This window comes from Mastigoproctus giganteus, chromosome 9 (assembly GCF_048544385.1).
Source record: "Mastigoproctus giganteus isolate SK-2022 chromosome 9, ASM4854438v1, whole genome shotgun sequence".
Taxonomy (NCBI): Eukaryota; Metazoa; Arthropoda; class Arachnida; order Uropygi; family Thelyphonidae; genus Mastigoproctus; species Mastigoproctus giganteus.
The window spans coordinates 133391463-133406372 of record NC_143583.1 but is presented as its reverse complement, the minus strand read 5'-3'; positions in this window follow the sequence as shown (position 1 = coordinate 133406372).

The following is a 14910-nucleotide window of genomic DNA, read 5'->3' as shown; positions in this document are numbered from 1 at the left end:
GGGGCTACAGTTAAGCTACTTATCGGCCAGATTCCCACACCGTTCTTCTTAGGTATGTGTTGTTGGAGAGTTCTGCCAGCAGCCTTTAGGAAAGCTTCTCAGCTATGTTCCCATAAAACTCGACTTCGTCTTTCAGATCATTCGTTTGCCAGCTCAGATGCTTCCATTTGTCCAAGAGCTGGATGCCGACTTCAACATGTTTGAGAAGGACAAAATATATCGAAAATGCATCTTGAACCACGTCTTCCTTGGACAGAGTCCTTAATCTCTAAATGTCACCAGTTTTACCAATGTCATCAGTTGTTTTTTTCTCACCTTGCACAATGTTATCATCTGTAGACCTTAATGAAGATAATACATCTCTGACTGACTTGATTCAATCCCATATTATAATTCTGACTGCGTTTATTGTACCTGTTATTTATACAGGGTGTTTCAGTTAAACGTTTCAGAACTTCTAAGAGGGGTAGGGTACATCCTGACAACTCGAAATCATATAGCAATGTGGGGTCGGAAATGCTTTCCTGAAGCGGTGTTGTACACAGAAGCACCATAAAGAAAAGAGACCGTAAGTGAGAAATCGTTTTTAATAATACATGAAAAGAAGCAAAAGGTACATGGATTAAAGTAAGTGTTCGAAGTTTCTTCCACGGGCTACAATGCACGCCTCACATCTCCGACGCATGGACATCCGAACATTCTGGAATACTCCAGGCGAATTTCGAATTTCTTCGGCAGCTACTGCGATTCTTGCTACCAGCTCCTCAGCATTGTCAACAGGGGTGTCATAAACTAGCGATTTCATATGACCCCAGAAATAAAAATCAAGACATGATAGGTCGGGTGACCGAGCAGGCCAACGCACGGGACCACCACGTCCGATCCACTGTTGACCAAATGTGACATCCAGGTAGTTACGAACATCTCCGCTATAATGGGCAGGGGCTCCATCGTGTTGGAACCACATTGTCTGTTGCGTCGATGCAGAAATCTGTTCATCTCTCAAAAGTTGTGACAATACTTGCTGCAGAAATATCAAGTAGATAGGTCCGGTTAGACGACACGGTAACAGGTAAGGTCCGATGAGGTGATCTCCCATAATACCGGCCCATACATTGACCGAAAATCGAATCTGTGCTGCACGACGTCGTATTGCATGCGGGTTCTCGACCGCCCAGATTTGGTCCTTATGCGTGTTGAAAATTCCTTCCCTTGTGAAGGATGCCTCATCGAAAAACAACACTTCAGCAGGAAAAAGGGGATTTGTAGCATATTTTCCAAGGTACCACTGTGCGAAAGCAATACGAGGTGCATAATCCTCCGGTTGCTGTGTCTGGACACGCTGCACGTGAAACGGATGCATGTCTTGTTCTCGGAGAATCCTCCAGACGCTGCAATGGGAAACCCCGACTGCGTTTGCTAGACTTCGTGTACTCGTTCTTGGATTCCCCTGTAGCTGGTTGCAAGAATCGCAGTAGCTGCCGAAGAAATTCGAAATTCGCCTGGAGTATTCCAGAATGTTCGGATGTCCATGCGTCGGAGATGTGAGGCGTGCATAGTAGCCCGTGGAAGAAACTTCGAACACTTACTTTAATCCATGTACCTTTTGCTTCTTTTCATGTATTATTAAAAACGATTTCTCACTTACGGTCTCTTTTCTTTATGGTGCTTCTGTGTACAACACCGCTTCAGGAAAGCATTTCCGACCCCACATTGCTATATGATTTCGAGTTGTCAGGATGTACCCTACCCCTCTTAGAAGTTCTGAAACGTTTAACTGAAACACCCTGTATATATACACGCATCGTTTGTACATATTTCTAGCAATTAAATGATTATAGATGAATGATGTCCAAGCAAGCTTGTACCAAATAAGACAATCTTTCTTCATAGTTTCATTAAATGCACAGAAAAGAGTGCATGTCCAGCTCATTCTTAGTTTTAATTAAGTTCCTATTCTTATTTAATAAAGTTTTGTTGTATTGAAAGCTGGGTTTCATTTTAATTGGATAACGCAGTATAATAATAGTAAATTCTAATGGACAAACATGTCACTTGATTTGGGTATTTTATATGCTGCTTATGTGTAAAACATGTACCCAGACTGTTTGCACTTGATTACAGCCAACTGATGCGAAAACCTTCACGAGTAGTTTTCATGAGAACAGACCAATGAGAACTGTTGTACGTATCATTCTGTCGCTTCTGTACGCTTTGTTAGGGCAATATTTTTATTTATTAAGTGGATCCAACTGAATGCTCTCTCACGAAGACTGGTTCTTCTTTTGCTTTCATTGATAGGAGATCGTCAGGAGTTGCCTGCACTCTTGCAAACACATCCTAAATCTAATGGATCTGTCGACACTAAACTGTTTCGAATACTTAAAGGCATAAACAGGTGTAGAAAGGATGTGAAGGAGTACAGACCATCAAAGTGCTCTTTCTGCTCATCCATCACCGGTATCAAGGCCACTGTCATCTGGCTAAGTGAATTTTGGTCATTTCTGTCCGATTAATGGAGTGCAGGGCATTTGTCGGAGTGTCGCCTTGTCCCCGTGTATATACCCATAGGAACTAGGCTGTCGCTTTGTAATTCTGAAGCGTTTTCAAAGGTGGATAATGGTTTCCTTTTTTTTAGTGCTGTAATTTTTACCCTTTTCTCACCTCCTTTGCTCTCAGTTCTGTCCAATGTTATTAATGCCCAAATCCTTTGTTTACTCTTTATCCTTTATCCCTTTCGACTGTCCATCAGAATATTTCCCGGACTTCTTATACGAGCGGAAATCATCTTTTACGCTGCTGTTTAAAAATTCGGAACTGGGAAATGTTTGAACTTTTTATACAAGCTGTATTCAGAACGTTCTTGGAAATATAATAAATCGTCCAGCGATGGGAGATCGTAAAACATGTCTTCTACTTGATACAGCTATAAGTAGAATACAAGTTCTGACATGCGGTTCGAATTCTGAAACAGCTAATATTATTTGGATTTTCCAAAATTATGAAAAGTAGGCGTGCTTTCTCGTTCCTTTTTGTTCTTTTCAACAGTTTCAGGTGCCTGGTTATACGATGGGCTCGATGCTCACAGCAGAACGAACGCGTTTTCTACGAGTTTTCTCGCATCAAGAGATTGGTCAGCCATTTGTTTGAAAGATGAAACGCTGGGACAGCCAGTTTCAGGACAAAGGAAATGTCCAATGTTGTGATTCTATACTAGAGAGTTGTCACACATTTCGCACTTTGGAACATCGTGTTAAAGATCTGTAGACCGATCCGCATTACTCCCTTGTTTCTAACAATTCTGGTGCTTCTTGTGATCAGTCATAAGAGCAGCGATGCTTAAATTTTTCATCACAGGATCGTAAAGAGGGATACAGACCCGCAAAACTTCATTGTCGGGACGACATAGTCTGAGAGGTAGCTTTCTCCTGGCATCTGCTACACCCAAGCACGACCGTCAGCTGGTAGACCACTTACCATGACTCGTCACCCACAGAGCTTTCCATTGGTCTACACTCCAAGAACGGTGAGCCTTACACTAAGTTTCTGGGTATTTTTATTTATTTATTTTTTTATGTAAACCCCAAACACGAGAGGTATTAGAACCTATAGTACTTCGTACCGTGCTTGGGTTGGAGTTTGAGAAAACGAAAGAAGATATTTGTTGACATTGGACTTGAACTTCTGTAGACTGTAATTTTCAGGAAATACGTATGAAGGAAGGTTGTTCCAGAAAACGGCAGTTGAATGAATAAACGAGGAAGATGAAAAGTTGGTACTGTGAGCTGGAAGTTAGACAGTAAATGGATGTTGGCTGGTGGCGGCACGTGTTCGGACTGTTTTGAAAGAGAGAGAGAGAGCGGAAATTATAAAAGCCAATTCAGAAGAACAGTGCCCATGGAAGTATCTGTAGAAGAGGTATGCAGCAGAAACAGTACGTCTATGAGACAGCGAGTGGAGAGCTTCTGTTAGAGATGAATCATTAATTAACCTAACTGCCCTCTTCTGAATGGAATCAAGAAGCCTGAGAGAGGTTTTGGGGGCACCACCCCAGATGTGGGAACAATATTCCATGGCAGGCGGTTTGCGATTTATACAGAGTGAGCAGCTGTTTGGAAGAAAAGTAACGCCGAAAGCGAAAGAGAAAACCAAGTTTTTTAGATGCAGAGGAAGCAATATTTGTAATGTGCTTATGCCAAGAGAGATTAGAAGTCAGGGTAATCCCCAAAAGAGATATATCATTTTGCCTAGAAATTGGAGTGTCACTAAAGATAAGCATAGGAGCAGAAGAATCCTTTTTGCGAGATATAAGACAAGACTGAGTTTTAGAAGGGTTGAAATCAACTAAGTTGTCATTGCCCCACTGGAGAATTACCTGAAGATCGGCATTTAAGGAATTGGTAGCAGATATTCGAGAAGTTGAAGCTGATTGAACAGGGCAAGGTTTCTCAAAATGGAAAGTGGAATGCAATGTGCTATCATCGGCAAAACTATGGATAGCATTTCCAGCCAATGGAAGAAGGTCATTAATATATAAGAGGAAAAGAGTGGGCGAAAGAACTGAACCTTGGGGGACACCAGCATTAGTGGAGAAGTTAGAAGACAGAGAGCCATCTACCATCACCCTCAGTGAGCGATCAGAGAGAAAACTGGATAACCAATTGCTAAAAACAATTGGCAAACCATAAGATGGAAGCTTGTTTAGAAGACCTTTATGCCAAACACGATCGATCGAAAGCCTTTGAGATGTCAAGAGCAACTACTTGTGTTTCACCCAACCTTTCCATTGAATTAGTCCATAAATGGGTAACATAAGCCAGAACATCACCAGTAGATCGACACTGATGGAATCCATACTGGCGATCGTTGATCAGACGGAAGGTTTCTAGGTAGTTTAAGAGTTGGCGGTTAATTGATTTCTCCATTATTTTAGAAAGAGTAGAAGTAATTGCAATGGGACGATAATTGGATGGGAGGGATTTGTCACCATTTTTAAGAAGTGGCTGGATATGAGCAAATTTCTAAGCAGAAGGAAAAACACCTTTGGAATAAGAAAGTGAAAAAAGGCGGGAAAGAAAATGAGTAAGTTCAGGAGCACAGGTTTTGAGAACAAGTGGAGAAATGCCATCAGGACCTGAGCTTTCTTAGTATCAAGATTCGTCAAAATCCTTCTGACATCCTTTTGACGGAAGACCACAGGAGGCATTGAATGGCGCGTGTTGGGAATGGTGGGAGGTGTTTTACCAAGATCATTAATATATGAGTTGGAAGAAAAATGGGATGCTAGCAGGTCAGCTTTATCCTTGGCTGAAGTGAAAACAGAACCATCTGTTTTCACTTCATTTTTTTTCTATCCTACCTCAACTCACTATCGCCCTTCATAAAATTCACGATTGAGCTGGAGTCGAACAACTCTATACCATACCTGGATACACTTGTCCGACGTGAAGGCACATGCCTGAGGACGGCAGTTTATCGAAAGCCCATGTGTGCTGGCCAGTTTACCAACTTCCGATCAGCACACGCGCGAGGCCACCTCCTCTCCACTGCCCGAACCTTGCTTACTCGCGCCTGGACACACTCCAGCTCCGCAGATGAAAGACGTAAAGAGATCACCAGGGTCAAAGTGGACCTTACGAGGTGTGGCTACCCCATTGACGTCCTCGATAGATGTGATCTACAGACACGTGACTACATGACGACGGGCTGCAACTCCAACAGTGACGAGCCATCCACGAGGGCATTTATCCCATTCTACCCCAACCTGTCACAACAGATCGGTAGAATACTAAGAACACACGGGATAAAGTGCATCCAACTCCCTGGCAAGAAACTGCGTACTTTCATTTCCAACGTGAAAACACCTGTCCCCACCCTTCTGCAGAGCGGTTTGGTCTACCGTATTTCTTGCCGTGACTGCACTAGCTGCTACTTTGGAGAGACTGGACGTCGACTCGAGAAACGTCTCTCGGAGCACAAAAGAGCGATCCGTTTAGCGGATATGGAACACTCACCTATCGCCGAGCATGTCTGGACAACCCACCACGACATCGACCCACACCGCGATGTCGTGGTGGTAGACAGATCCCACCATTACCTAAAGCGTACCTGGTTGGAATCGTTAAATATAAAATCTTCGGATAAATCCTTGAACAGAAACAGTGGTTGCCAAGTCAACCCGATCACAGAGTCAGTAGTTCTATCATTGGACAAACGCTGGCCACGTCATCATGCGTCACAGCCACAAGCGTCAAACAATTAAATCTCGCGTCTCACGCACCTGGCAGTGTACATCTCTATTCCAACTGCCATTCATGTATTTTTAATTCTGAGGAAGGCTACCATATAGCCGAAAGCTTATATATTTCTTCTTTTTTATACGCTCTGTGTACAACTATAATAAATTTTCCTATGAATCCAGAGCGCGCAGGCCTGTTTCATTAGAACCATCTGGTTTGGACAGAGGTGGGAGCAGAGAGGGACAAAAGTTGCGGCCAATAGCTTTCGCAAGGGACCAGAATGCTCGGCTACCATTAGTGCAAGAAGCAAGTTTTCTATTCTTAGCCTGTTCAAACTCTAGTTTGGACTGATTAATAACTGCTTTACAATTGTTGCGAGCTTTGGTGTAGGCACAAAATGAAATTGAAGAATTGGAAACAAGCCAATTACGATATGCAACATTCTTCTCTTGAACAGCCTTAGCACATTTATTGGAAAACCAAGGTTTAGATAAAGGACGAGATTTTAAAGTGGAGTGTGGGATAAAGGATTCCATTCCTTCAAGAAAAATTTCACTGACACGATCTGAGCAAACATTGATATCAGAAGTTTGGAAACAGTAATCCGATCAAGGAAAAGAAGAAAAGAAACTTCGCAGGTCATCCCATTTTGCATTCTTGTAATGCCAAACAACACGAGGTTGTGAATAGCTATGAGGTAAAGGCTCCATTGGAGAAGAGACAATCACCAAGTTGTGATCTGAGATGCCTAAAGGACCTCTCACTTCGACCGCGTACTAGAAGGGTTATTTGTGAGAAAACGATCAAGCGTGTTGGCTGAATGGTTGGGATTGTCCGGTATTCTTGTAGGTAAATGAACAATCTGTGCAAGGTCATTAGTAATTGCAAAAGCCTCAGCATCTCGACCAGCTGGGTCGATGTGACTAGAAAACGGAAGCCAGCTGGAGTTGTGAACATTAAAATCACCAAGGGAAAATTACCTCACTGTTCGGAAAGTTGGACTGTAGAAAGTTAAGTTGCAAAGAGAGGAAGTCAAAGAGCTCCAAGTGATTAGTGGAGTTGGGAGAACGGTAGAGACAACAGATGAATTTTACACAATAAGGCAGAGAGATTTTAAGTCAGAGAAGATCAAAGAGAGTAGATTCCAAATTGCCAAGTCTCTGACAGGGAATGTCAGAACGGACATATGCACAAGTACCACCTTTGAGGCGAACGGAATCATACAGCGAATAATTTGGGCATCTGAGATGAGCTGTATTTGAATCAACCGATAACTGAGATTCTTTCAGAAAAAGTACATGGGGTTTGGCAGACTGCAAATGGAAATGGACATCGTTAAGATTAGAATTGAGACCACGTATATTTGTAAAATGAATTAGGAAGTGCTTGGGAGGTTTAGATCTTTTCGCAGATAAGCTTGTTCTATTAGCATTAGCATTAGTAAAGGCATTTGATGCAAGAAAGCAAGCTTATGCAGCATCAGCCAAAAAAAAATAAATAATAAAATAAAATAAAATAAAAATAAATAAAAATTAACCACTTCCACTTCACCCCTCTGTTCGTTCGAAATACCTGTCCAGCTGAGCTTTAAACTTATTTAGGCTATCAACTTCCACGACAAGGGATGGAAGTCTGTTCCACCAACCAATCACCCGCTGGCTAAAGGCAAATTTCCTCACGTCTCTCCTACGTCTGTCTTTCCTCAATTTGAATTTATGCCCTTTCAGGTGATTTTTCTGAACAAGAGGAAGAATCCCATCAGCATTGAGCATGCTCAAACCATTCAAGGCTTTATACACGTCAATCAGATCACCTCGCTGGTGCCTAGTCTCCAGACACTGTAATTTGCAAAACTTAAGCCTTTCTTCGTAAGAGCACCCCTTTGTTCCATTCACCAATCTTGTTGCCCTCCTCTGTACTCGTTCCAGCATCCCTACATTCTTCTTGAAATGAAGCCTCCAGACCTGTATACAGTACTCTAGGTGTGGCCTGACCATTGCCTTATACAAGGGAATAATCACCTCCTTATCCCTGCTAGAAAAATTCCTATATTTCATCGACAATACACCATGAGCTACTCTTGCAGCCCATCTGCACTGCTCAGAAAACTTCATATCTGCCTGCACAACCACCCCCAGGTCCCTTTCATTCTCTACCACTGTCAGTGTAGTACCACAGGGTTGATACGTTGCTCTGGGGTTGCTGTTTCCCATATGTAGTACTTTACATTTGTCAATGTTAAACTTCATTTGCCACCTCTCAGCCCATCTGCTCAACCTTTCCAGATCCTGTTGCAGTAGCATAGTGTCAGTAGTGTCCTTGAAAACCCTGTCAACCTTCGTATCGTCTGCAAACTTGGACATTAAGCTTGATATACCATCATCAATATCATTTATAAATACAGAAAACAATAATGGACCCAATACTGAACCCTTACGGACTCCACTAATAACATTAGTCCACGATGAGCAGTGTCCATTGATTACCACTCTCTGTCTTCTCCCCCTCAACCACCCCTTTATCCATAGCAGCAATTTCCCTCCAATGCCACACTACTCCAATTTGTGCAGCAGTCTTCCATGTGCAACAGTATCAAAAGCCTTTCTAAGATCCAAGTATATAATATCAAAGTTATTCCCGGCATCCAGTTTTTTTGTGACTGCATCATAGTATACAATCAAATTGGTCAGGCAAGACTTCCCCTTAACAAAACCATGCTGTGTCTGAGCTATAACTGAAGTCTTGTCTAGATGATCCTGCAGTGCTTCTTTAACCACTGCCTCCATTAATTTTCCGGGAACAGAAGTTAAACTAACAGGTCTATAATTACTTGTGTCGCCTTTTGATCCTCCTTTGTGAATTGGGGTCACATTTGCACTTCTCCAGTCCATGAATACCTCCCCTGAGTCCAAGGAAGCTCTCATAATTATGGCTACTTCCTTTGCTGCCTCCTTTAATACAACTGGATAGATCCCATCCACCCCTGGTGCTTTTCTTGTATTTATCTTCAACAATTTCTCCTCCACTTTACTCTCAGTTATTACAAGATTCTCTAGCTTACTGCCAGAGTTGAATACACCTCTGGCATTCTCCTCGCTGAATAACTCCTCATGTGTGAATGTCAATGCAAAATATTCATTTAGTTTGTTAGCTACCTGAGCAGGATCATCAACAGTTGACCCATCGATATCAAGTGGACCAATCTGATTCATCCCCTTCCTTCTAGAGTTTACGTAAATAAAGAACTCTTTACTGTTTTTCTTTGCATCCCTTGCCAAAGATTTCTCGTAATCTGCCTTCGCCTGCCTAACCTCCTTTGTAACCTGGTTACAGATCAACTTGTGTCTATTATAGGCTTCTGTGTCACGTGTTAATTTGTATGTATCCCATGCATTTTTCTTCTCTGCCACGTGTCTCATTAGTTCATCTGACATCCACTTAGGCCTAAACCTTGAACAATATTTCTTAGTTGGTATGTAAAGCCTAGTAGCTTCCAAGATAAGTTCTTTGAATGCTTCCCATTTTGAATTTGCTGTTGGTAACATCATCAGTTGGTCCCACTGTATAGAATTTAAATACTGTCTCAGTCCATCGTAGTCGCCTTTACGAAAGCAATAACCCTTCCCTTTACCCCTAATGGTAGTTACCTCTTTGAGTAAATCCCACTTCAGCACACTGTGATCACTGCCCCCTAGTGGTTCATTTACCTGCAGATTCTTAATGCATGAAGAATCACTACTGATAATCAGATCAAGAGTATTACTCCTTCTAGTTGCCTCCCGAACATGCTGATGTAGAAAACAATCATCCAATAAATCCACAAAAGCCTTGCTAGTGTGTGAGTGACCAGCCCCCAAATTCCAGTCAATATCTGGGAAATTAAAATCTCCCATTATAAGACTCTCTGATTTACTGGCCCACTCTATTTCCCTGTACAATTTCTTATTATACTCATCAGAGTCATTAGTTCTATAGCACACTCCTACTCTCAATTTGGATCTCCCAATGCTTATGTCACTCCAAACTGACTCGACACTGCACTGTCCAGCAATGTCGACTGGCTTCAAAGGTCGCGGGTTCGATTCCTGCCTCGGGCTTGGATCAAAGTACTACAAAAAAAAAAACTTTGGGAGGTGCATTATGGCCACAGAAGCCTATGCGCCAACAGTTACCAAAAAAAAAAAAAAAAAAAAAGACTGGCTACACTTCCTTGGATTTTATGTATTTCTTAACTAATAGCATAACCCCTACTCCCTTCCTATCCTGTCTATCCCTTCTGTAGACATTGTACTCCCCAAATTCCAGTTCTGGATTCCTTATATCTGTGTGACACCACGTCTCTGAAATCCCCTCAATATCTGCCTTTGATGTTTTGAGCAATACCTCAAATTCATCAAATTTATTTACTAAACTCCTAGCATTGGTGTACACGCAAGTATACATGCACCTGTTCTTTTTCTTAGCTACCCTAACACAACCCATGTGTTTACTTGTACCCCAATGATTCCCAGCAGTCTCTGAAATATCCTTCATCTTATTTTCCAGGCTGTGGCTCATTCCAATAGAAGCAGTGCAAGAATCACTTTTACATCTGCCAGTGGCTACTGTTAATCTATTAGGCCTTGTATCCCCCCAATCTAGCAGTTTTCCGACCCAATTAGTTTGACAATTCATGGTGTATTCACTAGTAAGAAAAAGCGGGTGAGACATGTTGTATGAAGTAATGAAATTTTTGGATATGGCATACACATGGTAAGAATATACCCAGATCCTTGACATAACGTGGCCTCTACAATGCTCCCCGCATACACACTACTCGGACTCCCTCCAGTCACTATCTGGCAGAGTAGAGGTAGCAAGATTATACGCTAGCTGATCCGGAAGCCTCCTAGAGAGTTACCATTAGGTTCAGTCCGGTGTACTAACTAGCTGCCGGCCTGCGAACACCGTTTTAGAGCTGTACCCTCAAAATGTAACGAATATTGGATCTCGCCACGATGTTCATTATAACCTCAAAAGTCATCAATCATACTGCATGATGGAAGAGATAGGGAAGGGTTGACCGGAACTTAGCACTATAGACTAAACATGGGTCCCACCACTTCAAGCCTCCAATAAGCAAAGTGGTGGTATTGCACCGGTTGATGAGAGTCATCTATCACCTAGTACTGCCTGGTAACATAGAGGGGCGGCATTCCTCCATGTGCTGTGGGCGGCACACCTCGACCCCTGCTTACGTTGGTTCACACCTGGGTGGTCACCCATCATGTATTTGAGCATGGAGGTTATACCCAGGATTACTAACAGTCGCACCATCGTGAAGGTGCAAGCAGAGGATTTGGCTGTCAAAGACCGTCCGGACTTCGCCGAAATTGGGTCCACTTGACTTGAGTGTCACCCGAATATTAGTTCCATCAGCGTTTTAGACTCCCAGGTAGCAAGTGCAGTTTGTCTGGCATATCTGAGAGAATGTGTGTGATAACCTCAAGGACCAAAGTATTAGTGTTAGTGGACGCCTGCATGTGGTAACCCATATTATGCAGCACCCTGCGCACTGTACTAGTGCTGATATCTGTTCCAATCGTTTTATTGAGGGCTTGCGTGCTGCGACAACGTCAACTTGTGTACTGAGCGGACGATTCCTTGTAGGGCTCTCATATCACGTTCCATCAGCTTTGGAGGTTTTTTGGGTCGTTTTTTGACGGTTTCAGAACCATTTCGGTTCCGTTTGCTGACCACATCACGAATCGTCACCCTAAGGATCTTCATTACCGTTGAAATGTCACTTACAGACCGAATTCTTACGAGGTACCTTATTTTAATTCCCCATCGGAAGTCTAACTCTGTCGATCACGGCATCTCGCCTGCACTGCTGGCTGTACTGCTGTCTTTTCGAAGGCCTACGAGCTTATTTATAATTTTTGACACGTGGTGCTTGTTTAGGCTGTGAACAACTATCAACGGAGGGGTGCCAAGATATTAATGGTGAGGCACTGTATTCTCAGTATTATTGCACAGTACTATTACTTCGACTTGGATCAATTACAACCTCTCATTTCTTTTTTGTTTCGTTGTACTTGTGGAACTTTTTCGTTTGTAGAAACTGAAAGACGGAAACTTGGATCACTTTCACCTCCGCATTTGGAGAGCCCTGTTGATGGCGAGAGAAAAAAAAATCTTTATTTCAACAAGAGGTTTACATTACATGGTTGTATAATGTTGCAACATACCCACATGTATTTAAAACTAGGGGCTTATAAGAATGATAATACATCACATGCAACTACGCAGTGAAAATGCAATGATATGGCTATGGTTGTGTCCACACAAATTTTGACCAGACCACCAACCTTTCCTGAAAGAGTGGTGCAGCCACTCCTTTCAGGAAAGGTTGGAGGTTGGTGGTCTGGTCCCCTCAGACCGTTGCAATTCTCAAAGGATTTTTTCCTTTGTTGCTTCAATTCGCCAATCTGGAGTCGAGCAGAAGCGTAGGGTTTTATTGCATAAACTCTGGCTAAAACATTCAATCGACTACAAATGACGCTATTTATTTGGATGTCGCCTCATTGAAGAAAACGGCTTCCCCCAACCGTTCCAAATTAGACAATCTGATTTAACCGTTGTTAGAAAAAGTGTCTGAAACATCAGAAATATGAACAAACCAGGACGTGTTTCAGCCACCTGCCACGAATCGTAATCATAGTATTGTGTGCGCGTGGGTACTTTAAATGACGAGGACCTCTCGCTGTAACTATATCCAGAAAAGAACCGAAATCGCCCCTTTGTTGTTTGCGGCTTTTTAAAGACAAATGCAGATAAACTGCCCGACTCCATGCGACAACATGTAAGTTTACACACCAAGAAAGGGGTGGGGGGAGAGGATAAATGCGGGATGAGAATGCCGCCGGAAAAGTTTTCGTCGAGAAAGAGAAATACACTGTACATCACCGTTGAACGGTTTCCGAACGCATTTCGGACCATCAGAGAGACCCTTTACGCCAACACGTCGATCCGTAATGAGTCTGTGTCAGTCGTGAGTCGTTGAATCGAACGTGACTCACGAGGTGCATTACTCGATACCGGCTCACCGAGAACAGGCATCCGTGGACATGCGCTTATCTAATCACGGGTGCCATTATTGTTTTCTTTTCACTGCCTTCATTATCATCGGTTGGGATTTGTGGAATAATGGACGCGAACTTCTTTTCTTGGACTTCTCTTCGATATCTTCAAGATGGAAGCAGAAATTCGGAGGCGTTTTTTTCTTTTCCTTCTCTCTTTCCTTTCCGTTTGCCAATTCTTGTCCCGTTTTTATGGCAGCTACTTTTTCCATCGCTTTTTTTTTTGTTGTAGTTGTTGTTTAATCGCCTCCCTTTTGTAATGCGGAATTTAAAATGGGAAGCTGCTGGACACTTACTGAGCGGCGAACTGACTTTGTCGTTTTATGCGCTCCCCATTATGGGCAGTAACTGCGTTTAAACATCTCGCGTAGGCCCCGGTAATTGGAGCAGCTTTCTGCTAAACAGGCCCAATAAACAAAGCGCTCTTTCTAGGTCTTCCTTTGGCACGTTTTCGTAATCAGAAAAAGATTCTTCGATACCGCGCTCAATTTGTGGAGAGTGAAATATTGAGTTAGACTGATGACACCGTAACGACACTGAGCCGGTCAGGTGATACCGCGGTGATTTATGGACGAGAACTGGTGGGACAGATCTGTTTCGAACAATCAAAGCCATAATAAAGACAGCCCAATAGATTTGAAGAGTAATAAATATGGATGGGCAACAGACAGGAAGTTAGAAGAGACTGCCAGATAAGTGTGGCGCTGAAGGAAAATGTGGACCTTCGTGATGCCGGTGGGGGACACTGGTGATGGGCCAAAAAGGAAGGGGAATGCGGGAGGGAGAGTGAACTTGTAACCCTGATTACTGGAACAGACACGTCATGTGTGAGAGAAAAAAGGGAGAGCAGCTGGAAAGTGTTCGACCTGCCAAAGGTGAGAGTAACAGTTATTTTCAACATAATTCATAACTGCAGCTCACACTTGTAATGCGATCATGCGCAGTGCCATGCCATTCCTTTCTAGGCGATTATTAATAGTAAGCTAGTAATCCATTGGCTAATTGTCAAAATAAAAGCTCCAATTAAGAGGTAGAAAGCAGCAGCAGCAGCACACATCAGGCTACGTGTTTTCTCTGCATTACTTCCAAGTCACTCCGCCGTTGTCGTGCCTCTGCTTAAATATGCAAAGCGATTAGGTCTGTTCCCATCCCGCAAGAGGGCGTGTCGTTGGAGCTTTCTTCAAGGTATTGAGGACTTAATGAGAGCAGCTGAATTCATATCTGCGAGACGTTTTGTTTTGTTTGGTTTGGTACCGGGCAGCGTACTCGGACAAGTTGTTCGATACGCAGACGTCTTTCCACCATGCGCCGTGAGGTGCGCGGCGATCGGACACCTGGTTATCTAGTTCCTGCCGAGCAGAGATGCTATTAACTCTGCCGTTAGGCTTGAAGTTTGTGGGAAAGGCCAGCTGGTGCAAACCCTTTCGTTTAGTGGACCGTCACTGTGTCTGTTAGTGGCGCGTGCGCTACATACCATCTACTTCTTTTAGAGAGAGAGGGAGAGTCTTGAATTATTTGTTGAGGAAGAGCTTTAAATTACACGGGGCTGT